This window comes from Loxodonta africana, chromosome 10 (genome assembly GCF_030014295.1).
Source record: "Loxodonta africana isolate mLoxAfr1 chromosome 10, mLoxAfr1.hap2, whole genome shotgun sequence".
Taxonomy (NCBI): Eukaryota; Metazoa; Chordata; class Mammalia; order Proboscidea; family Elephantidae; genus Loxodonta; species Loxodonta africana.
In genome coordinates, this window is record NC_087351.1 from 30,287,222 (window position 1) to 30,297,718 (window position 10,497).

The following is a 10,497-nucleotide window of genomic DNA, read 5'->3' on the forward strand; positions in this document are numbered from 1 at the left end:
AGGGCACATCCCTGAGTAGGGTGGATTCTTTTTCTTCCCCATAGGCGTTAGAATTACTTTTTTTTTTTATTTTGCTTTTGATGAAGTTTTACAGAACAAATTAGTTTCTTATTGTCATGGATTGAATTATGTCTCCCCCAAAATATGTGAATCAATTTGGCTAGGCCAGGATACCCAGTATTGTGTGATTGTGTACCATTTTGTCATCTGATGTGATTTTCCTCTGTGTTGTAAATCCTCCCTCTATCATGTTAATGAGGTGGGATAGGTGGCAGTTATGTTAATGAGGCAGGACTTCATCTATAAGATTGGATTGTGTCTTGAGCCATTTTCTCTTGGGATATGAAGGGGAGAAGCAAGCAGAGAGACAGTGGGACCTCATACCACCAAGAAAGCAGTGCCAGGAGCAGACCATGTCCTTTGGACACAGGGTTCCTGTGCGGAGGAGCTCCTAGTCCAGGGGAAGATTGATGACAAGGATCAGAGCTGACAGAGAAAGCCTTCCCCTGGAGCTGACGCCCTGAATTTGGACTTCTAGCCTACTAGACTGTGAGAGAATAAGCTTCTGTCTGTTGAAGCCATCCACTTGTATTTTTGTTATAGCAGAAGTAGATGACTAAGACACTTGTTAAACAATTAATACACATATTGTTCAGTGACACTGGTCACCAACCCAGCTATGTGTTCACACTCTCCCCTTCTTGACCTTGGGTTCCCCGCTTCCATTCCACCAGCTTTCCTGCCACCTCCTGCCTTCTCGTCCTTGCCCCTGACTGGTACCCATTTAGTCTTGTATTCCTGGTTGAGCTAAATGTACATTGTGTTTTATGGGCCTGCCTAACCTTTGGCTGAAAAGTGAGCCTCAGGGGAGACTTTGGTACTGAGTAAAAGGGTGTCCAGGGGCCATACTCTTATGGTTTCTCCAGTCTCTGTCAGACCAGTAAGTTTGGTCTTTTTTCTGTGAGTTTCAATTTTGCTCTATATTTTCTCTAGCTCTGTCCAGGACCCTCTACTGTGATACCTGTCAGAGCAGTCAGTCATGGTAGGTAGGCATCATCTAGGTGTGGTGGAATTGGGGTGCATTCTAAATCTTAACACTTGTGAGTTATAAAAAGAGCAGAATGGATACAGAGACACATGAGGTATGACTGATGCCATGTGAGTGTTGCCACAAGGCAAGAGATGCAAGGATTCAAGGAATACCCTGGGCCACCAACAAGGAAGGAATTGACTTGGTCAAGACCCTGACCTGGACTTTTAGCCTCCAGAACTGAGAAAAAATAACTTTCTGTTTTTTAAAGCCACCTACTTGTGGTATTTGTAGTAGCACTAGGTAATTAAGACACAAACCTTAGTCTTTCCTCTCCCTGTTTCCTCCTATTTAGGGCACTTTCCCTTCACATGGGCTCCCTGGTTGTGTACAGTCTGCACCTAGACTATCCATCTTCACCTCTCACCTTATTCCCAAGATAGACGTCCAGCTGTCCCACACCTGAGAACTGTTTTATGCAAAGTGTTCACTTGGCACTAAACCCCCTCCCCCCCAAAAAAAATTTCCGTGGAGTTGATTCCAACTCATAGCGACCCTATAGGATAGAGTAGAACTACCCCATACAGTTTCCAAGGGCTGGCTGGTGGATTTGAACTGCCAAGCTTTTGGCTAGCAGCTGTGGCTGGAGGGAAAGTTAAGAGCTTTGGGTCTGGGAACAATATCGAAGTGAACACAGGAAAAATTTGACTAAAGGAGACTTAACTGAGAACTTAAGGTTTCCTTTTTTTCTTCTTCATCCTCACTTCCTGATAAGGAATCAGATTTCCATTGCCACAGAAATGTAAGGATTTCTGAGCCCTCTATCATCTATAAGCCTCCTTCCTCAGCTGGAAGTCCCCAGGCTAAGGGTTCACTTTACAAAAGGAAATCACCCTCTACCTTTGAATTGATTCTGACTCATAGTGACCCTACAGGGCAGAGTAGAACTGCCCCATAAATTTTCTAAGGTTCTAATCTTTTATAGAAAGGAACCTCAATGGCATAACGGTTAAGCACTTGGCTGCTAACTCAAAGGTCAGTGTTTTAAACCCACCAGTCACTGCAGGAGAAAGATGTAGCAGTCTCCTTCTGTAAAAATTCACAGCCTTGGAACCCTAACTATGGAGCAGTTCTATTCTGTTCTCCTACAGTGTCGCTCTGAGTAGGAACTCGACCTGACAGCAATTGGTTTGGTCTTTTTGTTTGAATCCTTATGGAGATTATCACATTTTTCTCCCACAGATAGCAGGCGAGCACTTAACCGCTGCACCACCAGGGCTTGTAATGACAGAGCTGATCAAACTGGCTAAAAGTAGGGCCTTTCTTTAGTTTTGGGACCTTGTCTAGAGCCAGAAGCAACTATGAACAAGGGGTCAAATGAAATGATTATGTGATGACTGAAGCCCTACGTCTAGTCCTCTAAACAGATTTAATGAAGGGTAGCCAAAAACAGAGCCACAGGCCAAGTATTCTGAGAACCTCTGAGATAGTACCAAGGAGCTTAGGGAGAGAGCCACGGACCCACAGAACTTGATGGAGGTAGACTAGGGCATTTTCGTATCAGACTTAGACTCTGGTAGCAGAAAGAAGAATGACTGGGAATTCAGGAAAAGTGGGTTCTAGTCCCAGGTGTGCAATTCACTAGCAGTGGGCCGTGAGCAAATCTCAACCTTTCTGAGTAAGGTGAGGGTTCAGGGATGGCAAACATATGGCGCACACACTCTTTCCCTTCTTGTGCCTTCAGTAGAGGCCACCGTTGGATCATACTACTGCTTAGAATTTTTTTCTGCAACATTCTAAGCAGCCCTGTCAATCGGTTGACACACAAGCTGAAACCTACTTGCTGTCTCGTAATTCTCTAACGTTTCCTCTAGCTCCAAAATGTATGGTTCTGACTTTCCACGTACTAGAGCCAATATGCCCATTTTTCTGATTCAGTAATAGCTTATTTAAAAAGAGGAACATAATTTTATAGACTCTACCTCCCCACCCTGAGACTGGCAGGGTCTTCCCGAAGTCATGCTATCCTTCCCTCCATGCCAGAGTCTTGGCCATGCCCCCTTTTATCAAAAACATCCACCCTGAACAGCGTTATGCTTGAAACCAAGGAATCCAAAAGAGATTGGATTCTTTCAGGTCACTAAAAACTAAGAGTAAGAAGCGTAGGCATTTAATTATTCCATTCACTACTGCCCTAAGCAAGGGGTACAGTGGGAAACTCCCACCTTTGTTGCTAACTGAGTGGTAAGGATTAACATGAATCCAATCCCCCAAATGTGGAAATGGGTCCAATTCTCACCATCCCACTTCCCCATCCTCATCACCAGTAGCTCATATAGCACACTCCCTCTCCAATGCTAGCCACCCAGAGCTGGGTCAGAACTCACAAGTTAAATGGACATCATCTTTGAGACCAGCTGCCCATGCAACATGTCTTGGACTCTAGCCATTCAGAGCTAGGTATGAAATTAAAGGTTAGAAGGACACCGTCTTTCAGATTGCCAAATAGGCAGACACCACCTGGCTCCCACCCCTGTGGGTTTGTTAATTTGCTAGAACTAATCTTAGAACCTTCAGGAGAGTATACCATACTTATGGCTACAACTTTATTACAACCAAAAAGGATACAAACAAAAAGACATATAGGGTGAGGTCCGGGAGGGGTCACAGAGTGAAGCTTCCATATCCCAAAGAGGGATGCCCTGTCCTCTCCCATGCATGGTCACCAACCAGGAAGCTCCATCTGAGCCTTAGGGCTCAGGGATCCTATCAGCTTCATCCCATGGCCAAGATAGATTACATAATGCCTCCTGAGGCTTAGTTAGCATCAGGCTCCCAGGTTGATCCCTCTTGTGCTGGTCAGCCCCCCATTCATTAGCTTCAGGTTTTAGTATGGCTCAAAAGAACAGAAAAGGAAGGCCAAAATTGCTTTCTGCAAAGTGATCCCACACCTCACAACTGCTCACAGATTTAGTTAATTTATACTTCTTGCTCTTTGCAGGAAAGCAATTACGGAAAGACTGCCTGGGTAGGGACAGCTTCAGGAATCCAAGTGGTTGCAACTATATTATATAAAGAGAAGCAGTGAAGACGTTAACATAATCCCAAAACCCCTGCCCCTAACCGCCAAATCCACTGAGGGGCAAAACTCAGACCCATATGTGTGTTATGACCTAGATGTCACAATCATGAGGTGGTGGAGGCATGTGTGCTCTGGCCTAAGGAGACGACCTCCACGGAACCATCAAAGTGGACAGACACATACGGTTTCCCCTTACAGGCCAGGATGATATGTCTCATCGTGTTGTTGGTCCCGTATGCACAGTTGGAGTACTTGGAGCTGCCCATCAGGCGGCAGTCTGTGATAGGAATGCTTGAGTTGCTCTGGTGGCATTTGGGCTGCCCATTCTTGCAGGTGATGTTCTCCTGGAAGCAGATGGCCTGGATGTCTACCAGGGGATTTTGCACAAATGTGTTCACTGACTTGCAATATCCCTTTGTCATATTACGGCACCTCATCATTAGGTTGCAGTAACTAGAGCTGTTGCTAGGATTGCTTTCTGGGAATCCATGTGTTGCCGCTGGAACTTCCTGGCTGGGGATTCCTTACCCAGGGAAGGCTGGGCCCACCGCAGCACCAGCAGCATCAGGGCTAGCAGGGGAACAGGACGAAGGACTTCTCCAGAGCCATGGGTTGTCTCACTTACCTGGGGGAGCCTGCTCAAGAAAGGCAGAGAATTGGAAAAGAATCCACTTAGAAAGTACCCCAGCTCCCTCTTGTGGCTTCCCTGCCTTATAGTCTCCCTTTTAGGTCAGCCAGATAGAAGCCCCTCTTCCTGATTTTCCAAGTAAAAAGGTACTTACATATACTTCCCTTCAGGAGCATTTTAATCTCACTAGATAGAGAAAGAGCTCCTGAGTGGTACAAATGGTAAAGTGCCTAAGTATTAGTACAAAAGTTGGTGGTTTGAACCCACCCAGAGGTACTTCAGAAGACAGGCCTGACAATCTGCTTCCAAAAGTTCACAGCCTTGAAAGCCCTGTGGAAGAGCTCTACTCTGCACACACGGGGTTGCCATGAGTCAGAATTGTCTCAACAGCGACTATCAACAACAACAAGGTAGAGGAAGGCCTTCTCCTCTAACCTGACCTGAGCCTGGCACTACTTCACAGTACTAAGAAAAATTTAAAAAGCGACATAAAATCCTGGCAGTCCTGTCTGGATCCTATAGTTTCTTTGCTCTAAAATATATTTGAAAAATAAACATTTGTACCTAGTGCTCAACTGGCTCATTAGAAGATCATTTTGACTAAACCATGAGCGCAGTTATACCCCTGAGGTTCACCATGACGTTTAGGATCATGGTTGAAAGAGCCTCGTTGCTCTACAACACGAGGGAACCTACAACACAAGGGAACCTCAAAAAGCGGTTCCACGGTATTCTAAAGAGATATGCTCCCTTTCCCTAACTTGGAGTCTCCCCCTTCTCCAGTCCCTAGGTTCTCTAGAGCCCTAATTTTCCACTCTCCACCCCAACTCTTCCCCTGAATGATGATTACCTGGCCCAAGCTTTCTCTTTGATAGCCTTACCCACATTTGCCTCCCTCTTCCCCAACCACTGAGCGGAAGCACATTCTGAGGATATCTTTTGGGCAGCTTACCTTGGTCTCCAGGAGAGAGCAGATGGAGTTTCTGCTATCGCTTGTCCCCAGGATGTGAACCTTATACAAATTGCAAAGGGGCTTGGCTTCCAAGAAGCGAAAGGTGGAGGAGTCTGTTGGGATCAGTCCATACAGAAGCAAGGACTGAGTGAAAAAGGATGGGGAATCACTCAGACCACCCCCATCTCAGTGTTGCTGGGGAAAGTGTGTCTTTGCTTCTAGGAGTCTTTCTTACCTTGGGAGCCTCATCTCTCTACTGATTCCCTTGGAACAGCAGAGAAAGTCACTAGGGCTGCTGGCACCCAGACTTCATGAATCACAGCAAAACCTTTTTATTCACTTAGGGGCTAATTTTCACCAAGTACCCCTTGGAGCTTAACAAGGCACTGCTTTAGGAAATTATATTGGAGTCATTATTCCCAGTCCTTGAGTACAGAGAGTGTGACCCAGCTGGAGATGGGCTCACAAGGACACATCAACTGGGCCCTGAGGTATAAAGACAATAGATAGAATAAAAAAAAAAAAAAAAATTAATCTTGGAAAATATCTTTTAGGGAAACTTTCACTTAAGCCAGAACACAAAACACTTTCTACTTTTACTTTCTATTAACATTTAGTGAATCGAAATTTGTTGGACCAAAAAAGGTTACTGAAACCTGTACCAACGATTGTTAAGAAAGACAATTCAAAATGTAAGATGACAGTTTCTAGCCAATCTGTGAGAAGGTGAAGCTTTCAACGGTTTTGCCCGTTTGTAATGTTAATATATACTGAGGACTCTGTAACCTTCCGTGGACTCAGTCAGACATGGCTGTGGCAGTATGCTTGTCCGTTTTCCCACTTTTGTCTATAATTTCCTTGGACTCGGGCAGACATGGCTGTGGCAGCATGCTTATCTGTTTTGCCATTCTTGCTTACCCTGTAATATTTCCTTGGACTCAGGCAGACAAAGCTCTGGGAACATGCTTGTCCGCTTCTCAGCTTTTGTCCTTTTGAATATATGCCTAATAAAACTTTCTTTTCGCTTTACTGAACTTGGAGATTTTTGTCCCCTACAAAAGCAAGGAGAGAGATTTCAGGAGAGGGCTCTCCTTTTCTCTCCCCAGGAGTTCTGGAGTACCCTGGCCAGAATTCCAAATCTCTGAAGTGCGCACCTTCTGGGTGGGGGCTTCTGATGTCCCCAGCAGGCAGACTTCCTGGATATGGAGAAGGAGAGAGAAAGGGCCTGGGTTGGGAAGAAAGGAAGGCCTCTACAATGACATCACCCAATTCGGGTGACTTCCTGCCCACACTGTACCTTACTCCTGGAGTAATGTGAGTGTGTGCTTATCCACAGTGAAAACTCATCGTGTAGGTAAAAGTTGAGTAGAAGAAGTAAAGACAACTAATGCACCCAGAGTGCTTTTTGGAGAAGGCAAAATGCAGAGAACATTATCTTTCTTAACAGCAGAATTCCCTCCTGGAAAGAGACTTGTTTTTTCTGGGCAATAACTTATCTCTCTAGAGTAAGAATTATCAAAATATTCATCCATGCTCTGGATGCAGACTGCCTCAGCCAAAAACCTGGCTCAGCACCTGAAGAGCTGGGCAAGTATTGGAGAAAAGTTACTTAAAACAAAATCTACTCCCAACCCAGAAAACCTCTCCACTAAAACAGAAGAGAAAGAAAAGTTTTACTATTGAATAAACATAAAACCAAAATGTGACACATCACAGGCAATCAGCTAAAGAGATCCCAAAGACAGGAAGGAATCTGACCCTTTACAGACCTAAGTGAACAGGACTCACTACATTCATGTTTTCAAGATAAAATTGCTAATTTTCTTGTATCTTTTGGGCAAGATACCCAAAGTTATGCTAATCTCCTTTTAGGAGATTACATTTCAAAAGTCAAGGTTCTCAGGCCCTCCAGGAAACATCCTTGATTTAGAGACTTTTCAAAGAGACAAAGTTGAGATAACCTTAGAAGTTATCTAAAGTGAATCCTGAAAGAACAGGGGAGTGGCTCCTCTTCCCTCCTTTTCAGTTTGTATTTGGCCTTACACAAGTTACAGAATTTAATTTCCCTGTTCCTCGGTTTGCTCCTCTCTAAAATGGGGGTAATAATAGTATGTACCTCTTAGATTTGTTTTTAGGACATAATAGGGTAAGATGTGTACAAGAAGTAGAGCACCATCTGGCATAAGTACAACTTTAAGAAATGGTAGCTCTTGTTCACTCAGGGCGGGGTTGAGGCTCCCTGTCCCCAAGGAGCATGGTGAAATAATACCAGATGACCTCTGAATTGCTGTCTAAGGCAAATAGAGTCAACTCTCTGACAGATTTTTGTTTTGCTAAAAACTTGGGCTTAAAATAGCTTGCAGTTTTGAAGCCCTGGGGAGGGAAAGAAAGAAGGGGGAAGCAGAGAGGAAATTGGATGGGAAGAACAAATTCTTTAAGAATTTCAAATTGTTTTTGCAATGTTGTTGTCATTAGGTGCCATCTAACAGGTTCCAACTCCCAGCCACTCTAGGTACAACAGGACGAAACACTGGCGGGTCCTGTGCCATCCTTACAATCCTTGCCATGTAGTATTCATGAAATCTTTAGTAAAATCGCCCTACTTGCTAATGTGTATAAATTTAGAAGAGGAAGTGGAGGTAAGGAAGAGCTGAAGTCGCATGAGATTAGTTTCATGTTATCATAATTTGTCCACCACCCCAACCCCAGCCAGGTTTTATTTGGCTCATGGTGGTTAGATACTGCTTAGATCATCTTGGGGGGCCAATTTAGAATTAGTTCATGAAACAGCGGAGTGGGGCAGAAATAATTATGGCACAGGGCCTCATATAAAGGTGCCTGGTGGAATGTTTGGTTTTAGTCCATAAGATTCCAGTAAGGTGGTGAGCATGGCTGCATGAAAGTGGTCATTCTTTTGGTACCTTCCCAGAGCCAGAAGAATTTCAAGGATCTGGTCCAACAAGAAGATTTCAGGATCACAGTTCACATCTTTAAAAGAACAAGGAAGGGGGGAATGTATAGAATAAGGATGTCTTTATGTCTTATGTTTTACATCTAGGCATGACCAGTCATTAGGCAGCCTCCAAAAGCCCAGCACGGCCCCCCAAACACACACACACACACACACACAAAATAGTATTCTGTGGTCCCTTGTCAAACTGAGAAAGTGAGCAAGCAGAGAAACATTGGAACGGAAAAAGATGGAAATGTGAGTCAGGCAGAGCGAGGTTGTTGCTGGGAACTCCAGGTTCTGCTCAGTGCAGCTCCATCAGAGACCAAAAGACAGAGACCGAGCTGGGAAGAACGAAAGGCATCTTTATTGGTAGACCAAGGGAAGACCAAGACTGCCCTGAAGGGAGCTTGTTGAGCCTGGTTTATATAGGCAGGATCAGTTTCAGAATACAAAAGGGCATGTGGGCAGGTACAGAGCATTTCCAAATGAGTAAGTATTTTCTAAGGCCTGGGTTCCATTCTCAGTGCAGAAGGAAGTTAGCCATTTTTGTTCATTAGCACGTTAGCTCTCCACCTTAAAACAAAAAACAACATTGCTGTGGAGTGGATTCTGACTCATAGCTACCACGCATGAGGCAGTTAAGTAGCTAAAGGTTATCTGAAATGCCAAGATGGGGGCAGTACCAGTTTTAGCCTGTTTGGCCAGCCTATGGTTGTTTCTCTTCAAGAGGTTCTGAGGAGGAAAAGAAAGAACTCCAGGAAATGGGCAGGGTGAGGGGCTGTCTTGAGGCTAAGAAAAACTGGCTCTATGGCTCTAAAAAGAAAAAGGGTGAGCAGTGATTGAAAGAGGAGAGAAGAGAGGGAAAGGATGAAATGGCCAAGAGGGTTATCCAAAGTCAGTGCAACCCCTGACTTCCTCCTCCTCCTGAAATAGGGTAACAGGTAGAACACCATCTCTCAACACGTCCATTTCCGTTCAAAAACAAAAAACCAAACTCATAAGGACCCTACAGGACAGAGAAAGAACTGCCCTCATAGGGTTTCCAAGGAGCAACTGGTGGATTTGAACTGCCACTCCTTCAGTTAGCAGCCGAGCTCTTACCACTGCGCCACAAGGACTCCCATTTCCATCCAGAAATCCCAAATGTGAATCTAAACCCAGTATATAAGATAGACTTTTCTTTTTGCAATTTTTTTGTTATTGTTGTAAATATATATGTAATAAATCATTTGCCATTTCAACATTGTTCAGGCGTACAATTTAGTGGAATTAGTTATGATTATCATGTTGTCCGACCATCACCATTCCCCAAATTTCCCATTACCCTTAACAGAAGTTCAGTGTCCCCTAAGCCTTGAGTCCCCTTTGCCCCTCCCTTCTGCCTGCTTCTGGTAACCACTAATAAATTTGGTCTCTATACCCTTGCCGATCCAAGATATTTCATATAAATGGAAACATATGTTATTTGTCCCATTATGACTGACTTATTTCAATCAGTATAATGTTTTCAGGGTTCATCCATTATGTAGCGTGGAGCAGGACTTCATTTCTCTTTATGTCTGAGTAAAATGTACCACATTTTATTTATCCATTCACTCATTGATGAACATTTAGGTAGTTTTTACCTTTTGGCTATTGTGAATACTGCTACAATGAACATTGGTATACAAGGTTCTGTTTGCATTCTTGCTTTCGGTTCTTTTGGATTTATACCTAGGAGTGGAATTACTGGATCATACAGTAAATCTATATTTAACTTTTTGAGGAAGTGCCAAACTGTTTTCCATGGTAGTTGTGCCATTTCACAATCCCACCAGCAATGGAGGAGGGTTCCAATTTTTTTTTAATAGGA

At 44.0% G+C, this 10,497-nt stretch overlaps 1 pseudogene; it reads right to left on the bottom strand.

Moving 5' to 3' along the window:
• Positions 1–3,573: 3,573 nt before the first annotated feature.
• On the bottom strand, positions 3,574–4,817 carry LOC100672674 (ribonuclease pancreatic-like; annotated as a pseudogene).
• Between the last annotated feature and the right edge of the window lie 5,680 nt (positions 4,818–10,497).